This window comes from Narcine bancroftii, chromosome 7 (genome assembly GCF_036971445.1).
Source record: "Narcine bancroftii isolate sNarBan1 chromosome 7, sNarBan1.hap1, whole genome shotgun sequence".
Classification (NCBI taxonomy): Eukaryota; Metazoa; Chordata; class Chondrichthyes; order Torpediniformes; family Narcinidae; genus Narcine; species Narcine bancroftii.
In genome coordinates this window covers 658,498-673,564 of record NC_091475.1, presented here as the reverse complement: position 1 = coordinate 673,564, position 15,067 = coordinate 658,498, and the positions used below count along the sequence as shown (strand labels likewise).

The 15,067-nt window shown below is 41.3% G+C and overlaps 1 long non-coding RNA gene across 3 annotated transcripts in view; it reads left to right on the top strand.

Moving 5' to 3' along the window:
* LOC138739742 (uncharacterized) overlaps nucleotides 1-15,067 on the top strand; it is a 163,611-nt gene that overhangs the window by 49,381 nt on the left and 99,163 nt on the right. For all 3 annotated transcript variants that reach the window (XR_011342381.1, XR_011342382.1, XR_011342380.1), the window contains exon 3: nucleotides 3,314-3,416. This is a non-coding gene — a long non-coding RNA (uncharacterized lncRNA). The remainder of the gene's footprint in view (nucleotides 1-3,313; nucleotides 3,417-15,067) is intronic.

Sequence of the window (15,067 nt, the reverse complement as noted above, 5' to 3'; positions counted from 1 at the left end):
GTGTGTTTGACTTTTCACTTGACCTAGTTCCCTACTTTTCCTGGATCTTATCAGCTACTCTCAATGTATGCAGAATATATAGAATGCTCAAAAATATGGAAAATAGTATAAAATTTGATGTAATTTGTATTTAAATGGGATCTGGTGGGAATGTGGTCTTAAAATGTTGGCAAAAGTAGAGAAGCAGAACACATTCCATTGTGAATGTTTATGATTCAGCAAGGCTAATACTGATTGTGAAGAACAACTCTTAATTTGACAAAAACAGTCAAAGACTATTGACTATTGGGTAAAGGATACAACCTGGTGTAACGAGTCCTAAGAAACATGTTCTTACATGGAAAAGGGATTGTAAAAGTCTGTTCGAATGTTTTGGAAAACAAGAAGCTTATTTGTATAAATATGCAACTTGTGAGCTATGTGGTAGACTTCCTTGTGGCAGGGCTTCTTGCTGTAACAGATTTATAATGCTTTGCAAAGCAATGATAAAGAATGGTGAAATTTTTAACCGTATTTGCATCTATTTGTCAAGTAAACTCAGGTCCACTTTCACACCTGAAGCTTCTGAGGAAACATCAGCTCCATTTGGATAGGACAAACAAATGTACATTATGAGGGACCAAAAATGCCAATTTAATCAAACATTTTCATAAAAGTGAATCTGTTAGTCATGTGACTTCAAATTCCACTTATTGGTTAATTTCAGAAAAGAGAGGACAACAGTAGGTTGTGGGTTCAAGTTCAAATCTAGGTGCTGAGTCCAAATCTCGACTGATAGACCAGTGATTATTGAGGAGATACTGCTCTTGTAGGTGCTATCACTTGATTTAGTGTCAAGATTAGATTCTGCTTAAACTCTGACAAAAATGTTTCAATTATACAAAGAGAACACCAAAAATTCATTTGTATAGCAGTATCTAGGAGAAAATATGTTAGTTTTACAAATGAAAATGAGGCAAGTGTGGGACTGTTGGCAAACTGTGGAGGGGAGAGCTAGTGATTATGAGTCTGATCATGGTAGGATAGAGGATGTGGTCAGGGTCTATCATTGGTGGGAGTCAAAAGTGGCAGGAGATTGGAACCTGGGTTTTGAGGAGGGTGGTGGTGGAGGTTGGTGAAGGTTTAAAAAAAATCGAAAGGGACTTAACTGTGTTAGGTTGTCAGTGATGTGGAGGGATGTTTTCTATACATGATTTTGACTAAAAGCATCTACCTGAAGTTCCAGGATGGTGTAATCCAACCTGGAAATGGTTGTAATTAAGGCAATTTTCAGAGATGAAGTCCTGAAAAAAATCAATTGAAATTCAAGGTCATGAACCCATCATGATAACTTAATTGTTTTTTGGAGATTGTGCAAATTAGCTGCTGCATTTCCTGCAAAACAGAAGTGACTGAATTTCAAAAATGACTTTGTGGGCTGAATTGCCGAAGATACATCTCCACTTCACTGTGCAAGTAACTTTAATGGTTACATTAGAGTTAACTGCGTACAGCATTTTGCTGAAATAGCTAAATAGCTCATCTCATCGAAAGGTTTTACCTTGACAATATTGATGTTAATTTGACAAGTTTGATTGCTTTTCTATGTCAGAACATGGAGATAGGCTGGCTCTCAGACCAGGGTCCACTAATGGTGGGTGATCAGTTCTGCCTTACTGTTGACTGTGTGGTTAGGATAAAGATATAATCCACCAACTCCTACACAATTATTGTTTCTCATTGGTATCGATTCCAGAAGTGCTGAAACTATTTTTATACCACTCTTAAATGGCCATTCTTTAAGGGAAAACATGGATAATGAGTCCAGTGTGATAACTGGTAAATTGAAAAGAAAAAAAAGCACAAGCTTATCATAATCGACTAAGAAAAAAAATAACAGAATTAGTGCCAATTATATAAAAACTTACTTGTTTCCTTAACAAACACTGATGAGGAATAGCTATTTTTCCAATTCTAACTTTGAATTGTGGAGTCCTTTGCTGCTCTTGCTAGCATTAGCCTCTGGGCAGCTTCTACTATTTAAAACGGAAGCACCATTTTTAGATTTAACTAAATGACAGGATACAAAAGAAATATGTGAATAGGTATTTTCCTACATTGTACATTATTTCATACTTCTTCAGATGAAATATAGATTTATTCATTCATTCTTCATTTGTTTAACTTTTCATTGTCTAACTATCCAGAAAATTCACTGCTCAGAGACAGTCTGCTCTGCAACTAAGAACAGAACCTGATCAGAAGAAACATATTCTGTTCATGGTGCAGCACAGGTGCTCATTAACTGGAGATATGTAATGCAAATGCTTATTAATTCATAGTGTGACATGATGACAATGCCCGTAAGCCAGGTTTGAATCCCATGCTGTCTGTAAGGAGTTTGTACGTTCTCCCTGTGTCTGCACGGCTTTCTTCTGGACGCTCTGATTTCCTTCCATCCTCCAAAAGGTATGGGGTTCTAGGTTAATTTGGGTGCAAGGGGGCAACACAGGTTTAAATGGCTGGAATCAGCTTTTACAATGGTGCAAATAAAATTTAAAATTTAAATGCAATAATTATTGACAAGATAATAGGTATACATACCTTTTCTTGAGTGCATTTTTTTGTATTACCACCAAGTAGAAATTCTGCCTGGCCTGGCCTGCAGGACAATGAATCTCAAGGTTGTATGTGATGTCATGTGTGTATTCTGGTAATAAATCTGAACTTTGAATGATCAAAATGCTGCTATTGTGTAAATGTCTGGTAAGTGCATGACTAATATGCAAAGGCTGGTGACAATCTTTTCTCCTTCCTGCCCCAGAATTCAGCATCACAGGTTTTAATCTAAAATAGGCCAAAAGCTTGCTCAGACGTCTGCAACCTGCACCACAAATGACACAGGACACTGTTGGATTTTGGGACTCTCTTGCAAACGATGCCGTCTTAATCTTAAAGACCATGAGGTGACATTGCAACCAGGTCCGAGAGATGCAAACTTATTGAAGAAACTAATGCCTCCAAGTCAAAATATTACAGCAGCATGAAATAGCAACTCAGTTGTGATATAAATATGGCCAATTTTTTTTGCCCATATTTTCATTATTAAAAATTTCCATCATCGATTTTTAAAAATGTAATCCGATTTTTTTGAAAGGTTTTTGGAAGACAATATGAGCAATTTTATGAGAAACAGCTTGAAAGGTATGAATAGATTGATGTCCCCCAGCATAAAGAAGACAATGTAGATGCCATTGATATTCACTATAAGAAACATGCTTACGGCAAATCAATACCTAATTTCACAAAATATGTCATTTTCTTTTTCATTTAGATAACTCCTCCGATGAAGGTAGATGTGTGACTCTTGCTTAATCTGGTCTTGAGATTTTCTGAGATGGAAGGTCCACAATGAGGGTGATCAGTTCAACTGTTCCGTGAGTGTTACCACATTCCTCTCACCCTAGTGGGTCTGTTCTGCTGGTGGAAAGGGCCATCCCTTGTGATAGTGGAGGATTCTGGGTTATTAGCCAAAAGGAATAACTCTGAATATGACACTGATACTCTGTTTCATTACTAGTCTATGGATTAGTGTTCCCAATTTCCATATCAGGTTCCAGAGAGGAAGACTTTGCAAAGGCGTTTGTGGCGAGATGGCTCTGTTGTATTCAAATTTTTTGATAAACTCAACGTTCGATGTTACATCTGGTTTTACTTTTATAGTGGTTTTGACTCAACTAAATTTCAGTGAACTTGAGAATCATTTGCATTGATGAATGTCTGGGGTCACATATAGCCCAACTGTTCAAAGGATGCAACTCTCTCACCCAATGGGACATCAGTGAACCAAATTTGTTTTGGAACATTTTGGTCATTTTTATGGTCATATTTTAAATGCCAGATTAATAAATTGGATGGGAATCACCCAGCTGTTATGAGAGATGAAAAGTTCAAAATAAAGTTGGGTCTGTTAATGGCATCACAGTCTTTTTGTCCTCCAGCGCTTGCTCTGTTCACCAGTATTTAGACCAAGTATTATGCTTACATTTCTTCTCCACATGACCAGGGATTGTGTTGGAGATAAGAAGCCAGGGCTGCAGAATTCGGGAAGGACCAATGACATTAAATTTGGATAGTACTGTGTGCTTCTCTGCCTAGAATACCAGCTTTATAGCTTATATTTACAGAACACTGAGGGAGCATATTCGATGAACGTGTCAACAAGGTTCTGTCAACCGACAGAACCTTATTCAAAATCATATTCCCATTTAATGTGACTTATTTTCAAAGAATGCCATTCTGAAAAATTAACTGTTAATACAAAAACCCTTGGAAAAGACTTTGCAGTGTGTATCATTATTGATGTATGTTTTACAAGAAATACAAACTGGTGCTTGTGTTAGAGTTGATGAAAATTGGTGAGGTGCCAGCTGCATGCACTGGTAACATGCCTGAAGGGCAGGAAGGAGAGCATCACCACTGATATTTAAGGGCAAATTCCACAGAATTCGAGTTGAATACTAATGAGAAGGGCATTCTCATTTGTGACATTGCTTCAGGAAAGTTTACATTCAAGTCTCTTTTCATTCAAGAATGGAATCGTCCCTGACATACTTCCAAACTCTCTTGAATCCTGTACCTGATTAAAAGCCAGAAAGTTGCTGAATGATTTGCTTATTGCTACTAAGATAGGATACACTATTGATATATTTAATTCTTGGGATATTTGGGAACTGTAGAAAAGCAAACAAATTACGAGAGATACAGATAAGGTGGATGCCCAGCACCTTTTTCCGAGGGCAAGAGTAACAAAACACACCAGAGGGCACGTGCACGAGGCGAGGGGAGGAAGGTTCAAGAGAGATGTCAGGGCCAATTGTTTATTTTTAATTTTACTCATAGTGGGTGCTTCGAATGCATCCCCAGGGGTGGTGGAGGAGTTTGATAGAATGAGGTCATTTAAAAGGATGAAGACAGGAACATAGATGCAAGGGAAGGTTTAGATTGTCAAGTAGGTTTCTCTAGGGCGGCACCACATCGTGAGCCAAGGGGCTTGTACTGTGCTGGAATGTTCAATGTAGCTATTGGAGAAGATGCAGAGGGGATCTATCAGGATGTTGCTTGGATTGGAGAATGTGTTTGATGATGCAAGCTTTTACTCTTTGGAGTGAAGGAAGATGAGAGGGATCTTAGAAGTCTACAAGATTATGAGAGGCATAGATAGGGTGTACAGCCAGTACCTGTTTCCCAGGGTAACTGTAGAAAATACGAAAGGACATCTGTTTAGGGAGGGGGAGGACAGGGATGTTTTGTTTTTAAAACATAGATTGGTGGGTGCCTGGAATGTTTTGCCAGGAGTGGTAGTGGACACTGGTACAATAAGGGCATTTAAAAGACTCTTAGACGCTGTTTACATCCGGTACCGCACGGATGGCAGTCTCTTCAATCTGAGGCGCCTGCAAGCTCACACCAAGACACAAGAGAAACTTGTCCGTGAACTACTCTTTGCAGATGATGCCGCTTTAGTTGCCCATTCAGAGCCAGCTCTTCAGCGCTTGACGTCCTGCTTTGCGGAAACTGCCAAAATGTTTGGCCTGGAAGTCAGCCTGAAGAAAACTGAGGTCCTCCATCAGCCAGCTCCCCACCATGACTACCAGCCCCCCCACATCTCCATCGGGCACACAAAACTCAAAACGGTCAACCAGTTTACCTATCTCGGCTGCACCATTTCATCAGATGCAAATCGACAATGAGATAGACAACAGACTCGCCAAGGCAAATAGCGCCTTTGGAAGACTACACAAAAGAGTCTGGAAAAACAACCAACTGAAAAACCTCACAAAGATAAGCGTATACAGAGCCGTTGTCATACCCACACTCCTGTTCGGCTCCGAATCATGGGTCCTCTACCGGCACCACCTACGGCTCCTAGAACGCTTCCACCAGCGTTGTCTCCGCTCCATCCTCAACATCCATTGGAGCGCTCACACCCCTAACGTCGAGGTACTCGAGATGGCAGAGGTCGACAGCATCGAGTCCACGCTGCTGAAGATCCAGCTGCGCTGGATGGGTCACGTCTCCAGAATGGAGGACCATCGCCTTCCCAAGATCGTATTATATGGCGAGCTCTCCACTGGCCACCGTGACAGAGGTGCACCAAAGAAAAGGTACAAGGACTGCCTAAAGAAATCTCTTGGTGCCTGCCACATTGACCACCGCCAGTGGGCTGATAACGCCTCAAACCGTGCATCTTGGCGCCTCACAGTTTGGCGGGCAGCAGCCTCCTTTGAAGAAGACCGCAGAGCCCACCTCACTGACAAAAGGCAAAGGAGGAAAAACCCAACACCCAACCCCAACCAACCAATTTTCCCTTGCAACCGCTGCAATCGTGTCTGCCTGTCCCGCATCGGACTGGTCAGCCACAAACGAGCCTGCAGCTGACGTGGACTTTTTTACCCCCTCCATAAATCTTCGTCCGCGAAGCCAAGCCAAAGAAAAAGATTAGATTAGAAATTAGATTGTTGTGCAAGTTGAAATAGGTCAGTTTAACATCATGGGCTGAAGAGACTGTACTGTGAAGTAATGTTCTTTGTTCCATTAAAATGTGGCTTGGTATGGCCAGGTGCAAGTGGATTGAAGGGAAAATCAGGCAACTTCAATCTCACCGTGTTGTTTGCTGTAGATGCATCTGCTATTATCGCATTTGTCCAGTGCTCGCCACATGGCCATTTGTCCAGTGCTCGCCACATGGCCATTTGTCCAGTGCTCACCACAGGCCATTTGTCCATTGCTCGCCCACATGGCCATTTGTCCAGTGCTCGCCCACATGGCCATTTGCTGTGATGATGCAATATTTTGATTGTGGATAACCTTCAAAATGCTGTGTGACATGAAAATTATGTTGAGTGGGGTAGGTTCTAACAGTTTAAAAATGGCAGATGATTTGAATGGTGCACACCAGCTACAAAGTGCTTCTTCAAAGGCACCTCCTAACTCCTTGACATCTACCACCTAAAGGACAAACCAAATGATGACAGAGGTCACCACAAAAGTATAATAACAATAAATGAAACAATTAACCGTTTGCATGTGGCAAGGAGGTTGAACAAATATTTGTTACTTAGAAAACTGACCTTTCTTTCCAATTGCAGTAACAACTTTATTTTGGTAAATTTAATCCATGTGAGAATCAAAGTGAGGTTGAAACTGACAGATTTCCATTAAGATGCAAAATTTGGAAACGACTGAATGATGGTCTTTAATTTTTTTTCTAAATGGGTGTAATTTAATCTTTCCTCCTGCTATCTTGTGGGCTTCCTGGTCAGAACCATGCCATGGTTTTCCTGCCTTTGTCTGTGTTTGATTCTCCACTCTTTCTCATAGTCACGGAAGTGTGCTCCTCCCTGCAGGGGTGTTGCAATTTTTTGATGTGAGAAATTCCCTGCCGTTTCTTTTCATCGTTGTATCGTTCCACAACTCGTGGCCAATGCCAAAAGCTGTCTCTTCATATTTGGAAGCACATTAACCAGTCTGGATCTTAAAGATCTCCAGTTACATTTTAAAGACATGTATCTGGAACGTAGAAAAGAACTCTGTCCACATGCTTTAATTAGCTTCTAAAGCAGCATAATTAGTAAATCTTTAAAATCCGAACTGTAATTGCTGTCTATTAATAAATCGCATTTTTTGCTTGCAAAGTAAATTGATGCATTCCTGTGTATCTTTATTGTGCAAAATATATGGGTACATTCTGATACCAATGTTTACAATCAATATTTACAACAGCCACCTGAATACTTGAGTAAAATAATTTGCAGTAACATCTGTTAGACATGAAAACGCTTGTGCTACAGGCAGTACCTGGTCACAGTACCTGCTCCCATTCATTTACTGATTAGGAAATTCTGCTTTGATCAAGTAATTTATGCATGTCCCGAAGCACCCTTCTAATTGGCTGTGCTACTCGGCAAAGATGGAGCAACTTCAAGGAAAGTTGATGTGTGGTGCAGTTGAAAAAGGATTAATGTTTTTCACGGCTCTTTGAAACTAAACATACTGTGAAAGATTCAACTAACACAGTAGTTCTTGGATATCTCAGGTTTATTTGAGTCACTTTACACCTGTATCCACGAATGCCAGTTGTTGAAAAGAGAATATTTGCTTCATTCTTTGCTCAATTATAATTTTAAAGTCCTTAACAAGCAATGATTGATTATATTTTGCCAAATGCATCTTCTTGATTTAATATATCTGTGAAGTGCCTCAAAATACTTCTATTTTACCTTTTATGTATTATAGCTTGGTATTGTTGATGTTCAAAATTCAAGCTTAAAGGTTCTTTTATTGTCATGAACACAAAAACAGAAAATTTGTTTGCTTTCATTTGCCTTAAAGTCATACAAAGTGGCACCAATAGTCCAACACTACTATCAAGTGGGGAAAGAGAGGTAAAAGAGAGCCCTGTCAGAGCCATCAAGCGTCTGTGAATCCTACCACTTCCTACAGATTCATAACTTCTGTGGCCAAAATCGATTATCAACTCTCCTCATCATATGCAATTAACACCTTTTGTTGATCTGGACTCCTCTCCCAGCTGTACTTCAATCTTTATTTTGATGCTTTCCTGTTCTTTGCTCGTACCTTGACGAAGGGCTCAGGCCTGAAACTTCAGTAATGTACCTTTACCGACTATGGACTCTGTGAGACCAACTGAGTTCCTGCAGCATGTTTGTGTGTGTTTAACTAATCTCTGTGGCCACATGGTTTGTCATCCATTACAGCAATGAACTTGAGCTCCAGGCATCCAAGACAACCTCTTCGGCTCCAGGTTTCGAAACCTAATACGATTGAAAAGTTGTTAGTGCCCGAGAACCCTCGGGAGCCCTGCTCTCCATTGACACCCTCATGAATTCCTATCCCGATACCTAATTCTCAGGAGCAGGTCTCCAGCATATCTCAGCAAGCCTTCAAGTATTAGTCCACTCGTGAAAAAAAACAAGTATAATACTGTTCCAGGGTTCATTGGGATTTTGCTTGTTTAGATGTGATGGAAATTTTAGTAGCTGAAAAACACTTCTGCACAAACATCCATGTCAACCTCTGTTTCTGTTCCCTTAAGTCAAGTTTATTGTCATCTGATTGAACAAATACAACCCAATAAAACAGCGTTCTCTGGTCCTTGGTACAAAACACACAGACACACAACCAGACATTATATACACACACAGACAAACAATACCTATGCAGGAAAAATATTCATATATACAAAGAAAGAAATAAAGAAATAGAGTTTCATGAATATGAGAGTCTTGGAGGGTCAGTGTGAGCAGTTCCTTTGGTCGTTCAGCCTTCTCACTGACTGTGGGAAGAAGCTGTTCCTCAGTCTGGTGGTGCTGGCTCTGATCCCCCTGTGTCTCTTCCCCAATGGGAGGAGCAGAATGATGCTGTGTGCAGGGTGGAAGGGGTCCTCAATGATTTTCCGTGCCCTCTTCAGACAATGATCCTGGTAGATGACATTAATGCAGGGGAAGGAGAAGGCCAATGAACCTCTTCCACTCTTATGGTCCTGTGGATTGATCTCTGATTCATTTCTCTGCAGCAATCATACCACACTATGGTGCAGCTGGCCAGGATGCTCTCAATAGAGCTCCTGTACAAAGTTGACATGATGGTGGCTTGTAGCCATGACCACTTCAGTCTTCTCAGGAAGTGTAATCTCTGCACCTTCCTGACAAGTGAGGAGAAGTTGTGTGTCCGCTGTGATTTGAGATTGCTGCATGACATCACATACAACCCTGAGATTCTTTTTTCTGTGGGCAAGGCAGAATTACCACTTAATAGTAGTGCAAAAAAACCGGCACACAGTGTATACATGTAAACAAATGGAGAACTGTAAGGAGATAACAAATGCAAACATTGTGCAATGCAGAGAGAACAAAAAAATCAATAAAGTGCAGAAGTTAGAGTCCTTAAATGAGTCCTTGATTGAGTTTGTTGTTGAGGAGTCTGAGGATGGAGGGGAAGCAGATGTTCCTGAACCTGATGATGTGAGCCTTGTGGCACCGATACCCCATTCCTTTTGGTAGCAGTGAGCACAGAGCACAGAGTGTGTGCTGGGTGATGTGGGTTCTTGATGATTGCTGCTGCTCTTCAATGGCAGCGTTCCCTGTAGAAGTTCTCAATAATGGGAAGTGTTTTTTTCTGAGGAAGTAGAAGTGCTGATGTGTTTTCTTCACAGCGCCATTGGTGTGTTGGGTCCAGGAAAGATCCTCCGAGATAGTGACTCCCAAGAGCTGAAATTTGGTCGCCATCTCCACCTCTGATCCCCCAGTGATCAATGGATTGTATACCTCTGGCTTTCCCTTCCTGAAGTCAACAATCAGCTTCTTAATTTTGGTGACTTTGAATGGAAGGTTGTTGTTTGTGCACCATTCAGCGAAGTTTTTATTCTCCCTCCTTTAGGCTGACTTTTCACCTTTCTTTATTCAACCCACTGCCATGATATCACCAACAAATTTAGAGATGGTTTATTGTTGTACCTGGCCACACAGTCATAGGTGTAAAGTGAATAGAGCAGTTGGGGGGTGGGGGGGGGGTAAGATCTCAGCCTTGTGGTGCACTGTAGTTCACTAGTTAAATGAACTCTAAGGAACTTGGTGCTCTCCATTCTCTCTACTACAGATTTGTTGATGTGTGGTGGAGGATGGTCGTTCCTGGTCCTCCTGAAGTCCACAGTCATCTCCTTTGTCTTGTCCACGTTGAGACCCAGGTTGTTACTCTCCACTATATCACAAGATTTTCTATCTCTGTAGTGTTAGGTCTGCTTTGTTCATGAATGAGTGAGACAAACACCAGGCTGAGTCGAAATCAGGGTTCTTTGTTCTTTATTACCGGATTGTAACACTTGCGACTAACAAGTTAGTCGGAGAATGCATTCTGCCGTTATCAGCAAAATGGTGATTTTTTTATACCCTTGGATACATGCTTAGAACATCATCATATCATTACTTGTCCAATGACTAAAACTGTTGCTATCCTTTCCCTGCTAGCTTCCTGCCTCTCAATCCATCAATGTCTCTCTTATCTTGTAAGTACAAGGATGCATTCTGTTACTCCTTAGTATTGGGTGACTCCTTCTCCGGTCCCATCTCATGATGTTTTACCTAACAGGAGTACAAGGACACCTCCCCTTCTTGTTACTGCCCTGTACAGGGTAACTCCCTACACATTCCCATCTCATGATGTTTTATCTTACAGTAGTGCGATTCATTGTTGTTGCTGATGAGGTCAACTACTGTTGTGTCATCTGCAAACTTGATGACACTGTTGGAGCTGGATCTGGGGTTGCAGTCGTGGATCAGTAGTGTGAACAGGAGTGGGCTGAACGCACAGCCATGAGGTGTACCCGTGCTCAGCGTGGTGTTGCTTAACTATTAGGGTGAAGTTCACACTCAGCTGATTTGGTGCAGTTGCTCAATCCTGCCATCATGGGGCAGTCACTGCCACATGTTAGTATGGCAAGAGGGAAAGGACATGACATAGAGTGATCTCAAAGTACCTCCCTATCAGCAAGAGTTCCACATTTCTCCTTCTGAATGCTGATGTTTAGCATAATGTTTGTTATGATGCAATGTAAGGATAAAAATTCCTATTGAATAGATATTCTGTCAAATATGCATATCAATTCATACCTTATGTAATAACTTAGCTATCATATCAAATCTCTTGATTCATTGATCTGCCCTAGGCAGTGGGATAGTAGCTGAAGCACAGAAGTTGGATATTTCTGGGCCTGGAAGCCTGTCTTTAGACTGCACCAATGCAACATGCAGTCTATGTTGGCCACATGACAGATGACAGTGAGGAGGGATGGCGAGGTGTTGAAGATGGAATTAGAAATCCTTCCATCCTGATAGAGGAAAGCAAATTCAGGCATCATAGAGCTAATACTGAGCTTGAATCATTGCCTTCCCAATGCTAGTAAATTCATTGGAAGGTGGTTTACTGGTTCTCCGTGACACCTCCCTGTAAACTGCTTGTATATTACTTTGCGAGGCTGGTGTTGAAGCATATCAGTTCCTGTCTGAATAGTGACATGGATTCATTCCAATTTGCCTATTGCAGCAACAGGTGTTCAGCAGATGGCATCTCACTGTTTCTGCACAAAACCCTGGAACACCTAGACAACAAAGGCATGCATCAAGTTGCTCTTTATAAGCAACAGTTCGGCATTCAACCAAATCATTCCCTCAAAACTAATCAGCAAACTCCAAGACCTGGGCCTCAATACACTATTGTGTAATTGAATCCTGAATTTCCTCACCTCCAAACCATGATCAACGAGGATTGGTAAGAGCATCTCCTCCACAATCTCCATCCGTAACGGATCCGTACTTGGTCTCCTGCTCTGCTGCCTTTACACCTATGACTGTGTGGTTCAGTACAACAACACTATCTACAGATTTCCTGATGATACCATGATAGTGGGTTGTGCAAAAAGGAGCCATGAATCAGCGTACAGGTGGAGGATTGAATACTTGGCTGGATGGTGTACTAACAACAACCTCATACTCAATGTCACCAAAACTAAGGAGCTGTTAATGGACTTTAGGAATGGAAAAACGGAGGTGTGCAATCCAGTGATCATTGTGGATCAGAGATGGAGAGGGCGAACAAATTTAAATTCCTGGGATTCACTACCTCGGAGGACCTTTCCTGGACCGAACACCTGAATTTTGCAGATGTGTCGTGAAAGGTGTGCTGTCCAGCTTCAACATGGCCAAAGGCACCAATACCTCCGAGTGGAAAGCCCTGCAAAACATAGTGGACAAAGCCCAGGACATCACAGGCAAAACTCTCCCCACTCTCAAGAAAATCTACATGGAATCCTGGCATCAGAGGGCAACTGCAATTATCAAGGATCTACACCACCCAGCACACGCTCTATTCTTGCTGCTGCCATCAGGAAAGAGGTGTAGGGGCCATAAGACTCGCACCACCAGGTCCAGGAACAGTTGCTACCCCTCCACCATGAGACTCCTCAACAATAAACTCAATCAAGATTCAAGATTATTTTAATTTCATGTAATAAAACAGAAAATGTGATATCACACAAAATTTCCTTCAGTCAAAAAGTAAAGCAGACAAAGATTCATTGTCAGCAAAAATTTCCAGCGCCCATTACAGCCAGAGAAAGAGAAGCAAAAGAGAGCACCCCCCACCCAGGATAACAATGTCCAGGGCTTCACCTACTGTGCTTCTGCAGCCTCTGCAGTCACACAGCCTTAAATCCAAACCATCAGCAATCCAAGCTCCAGATGCACACCTCTGACACAATCAGGAAGTCTCCAGTACCCTCTTACTTCCCTTTTTCGATACCTGGTACCCCTTCAGACACTCTCAAGCTAGTCTACAGCAGTCCGCAACCTAGTGTGAGTCCTTAGCCCGCATCCTATGTGCATACCTCACCTAGAGTCACCAACAGCCGCCACCATGGTCACTGACCCATCGGTAATCTCTGCTTCTCATTCTCAAACAGGGGGTGGTCTCCCCACTTTCTAGTGCCCTGCACCAGTCCTCAGCTTCCCCAAGTCTGCTGCCGATCATAGCGCTGCCATCTTGGACTCAGACCCTGCAGATCTGTTGCTGTTTCCTGCAGGGGAGTGCTGAGACTTTGCTTTCCGCTCTTCGCAGTAGCTTCGGCAGCACCGTCATTTTTTTTAAAAATCAGAGATTCATTTAAAGGCTCTTACTTTGCACATTATTGATGACTAAATATTTATTTTTCTGCATTGCACAGTCAGTTTGTTTACATGTGGAAGTATAGTTTATAACTCAATGCTTAAAGCTTTTGCCTGATAGAATTAGAGGCAGCTTATAATGATCAAATGGCTGAACTCATTTTGCAAACTCTGAAGGAAACAGATTGTAGACCTTGCTAAGATAGAGGTAAGAAATGGCTGGCGTAAACATAATTAAAATTGGAATAAAGCTGGCATAAACATTATTAAAATTGTACCCTTCAAAGTAATGTTGATTATTGACCAGTCAAAAACACACACCATTCTTTTATGTAAGATAAATACCAGAAAACAGAACTGAGAACATGGTTTTTTTTATGATAAAATTATGTAATGCAAAGGTTGGGGGGGGGGGGTGGTGGGTCACTGCTACCCTTCACCCATTTGAAATTGTATAAATATAGAATTACATCTCTGTATTTTTGGAGTGAGAGCTAAAGGCTTCAGACCGTGTCAGAAATGGGCCTCTCTTGATTAGGCCTTACTCATTTCCCGAATACAAATTAAGTATTGCTGAAATAAAGATCTGCATTTAAAATGATATTTTGCTTTGTGTTCTATTCTGCTGTCTGATTTCATTGCAGCATGGGCTGACTTCCACATACATTTCTCTCTTTTAAAGATGTATCTTTTCTTGAGTACAGTTTTTTACATTATCAATAATTCTGCCTGTCCCGCAGGTAAAAGAATCTCGGTTGTATGTGATGTCATGTATATCCTCTGACAATAAATCTGAGCTTTGAACTTTAAATTGACATAACTTTGAAAGGCTAGGCATATGTTGCAGCAAGTTGATCTTGCATGAGAACAATGAAAAAGGTGGGATATAAAATAAAAGAATTAGGTAAGAGTATAGAATCATAGATCCATGGAAATAGACAGAATAGGAGGAGATTGTTTGGCATCTTGTATCCTTGCCAGCCAAAACAAACTAGATTAATCCTAGTTCTCAGATCTGGGTCCATAGACATGCAGGTTACAGATCTTCGAATTGCTGGAGGGACCTCAGGAGGTCAATCAGCATCCATGGGTAGAAATGGTCAGTCAATGTTTGTGTCAGAACTCTTTGTGAAAACCAAGTTATAATAGGTGAAGTTTTCCATGGAAAAGGGAAAAAGAAGCTGGAGGAAGGGCCCAGAAGTGATTCTAACTTGCCTGGTTTTGGGCTTTCTTCACATTGTTTCAGGTTAGTTTTGTGTGTTTATCATGTTACAATACAGGCTTATTATAGGTAATCTGTATTGCTTTAATAGAACCTGGCTATTCACATTTCACTCAATTAGAAAATA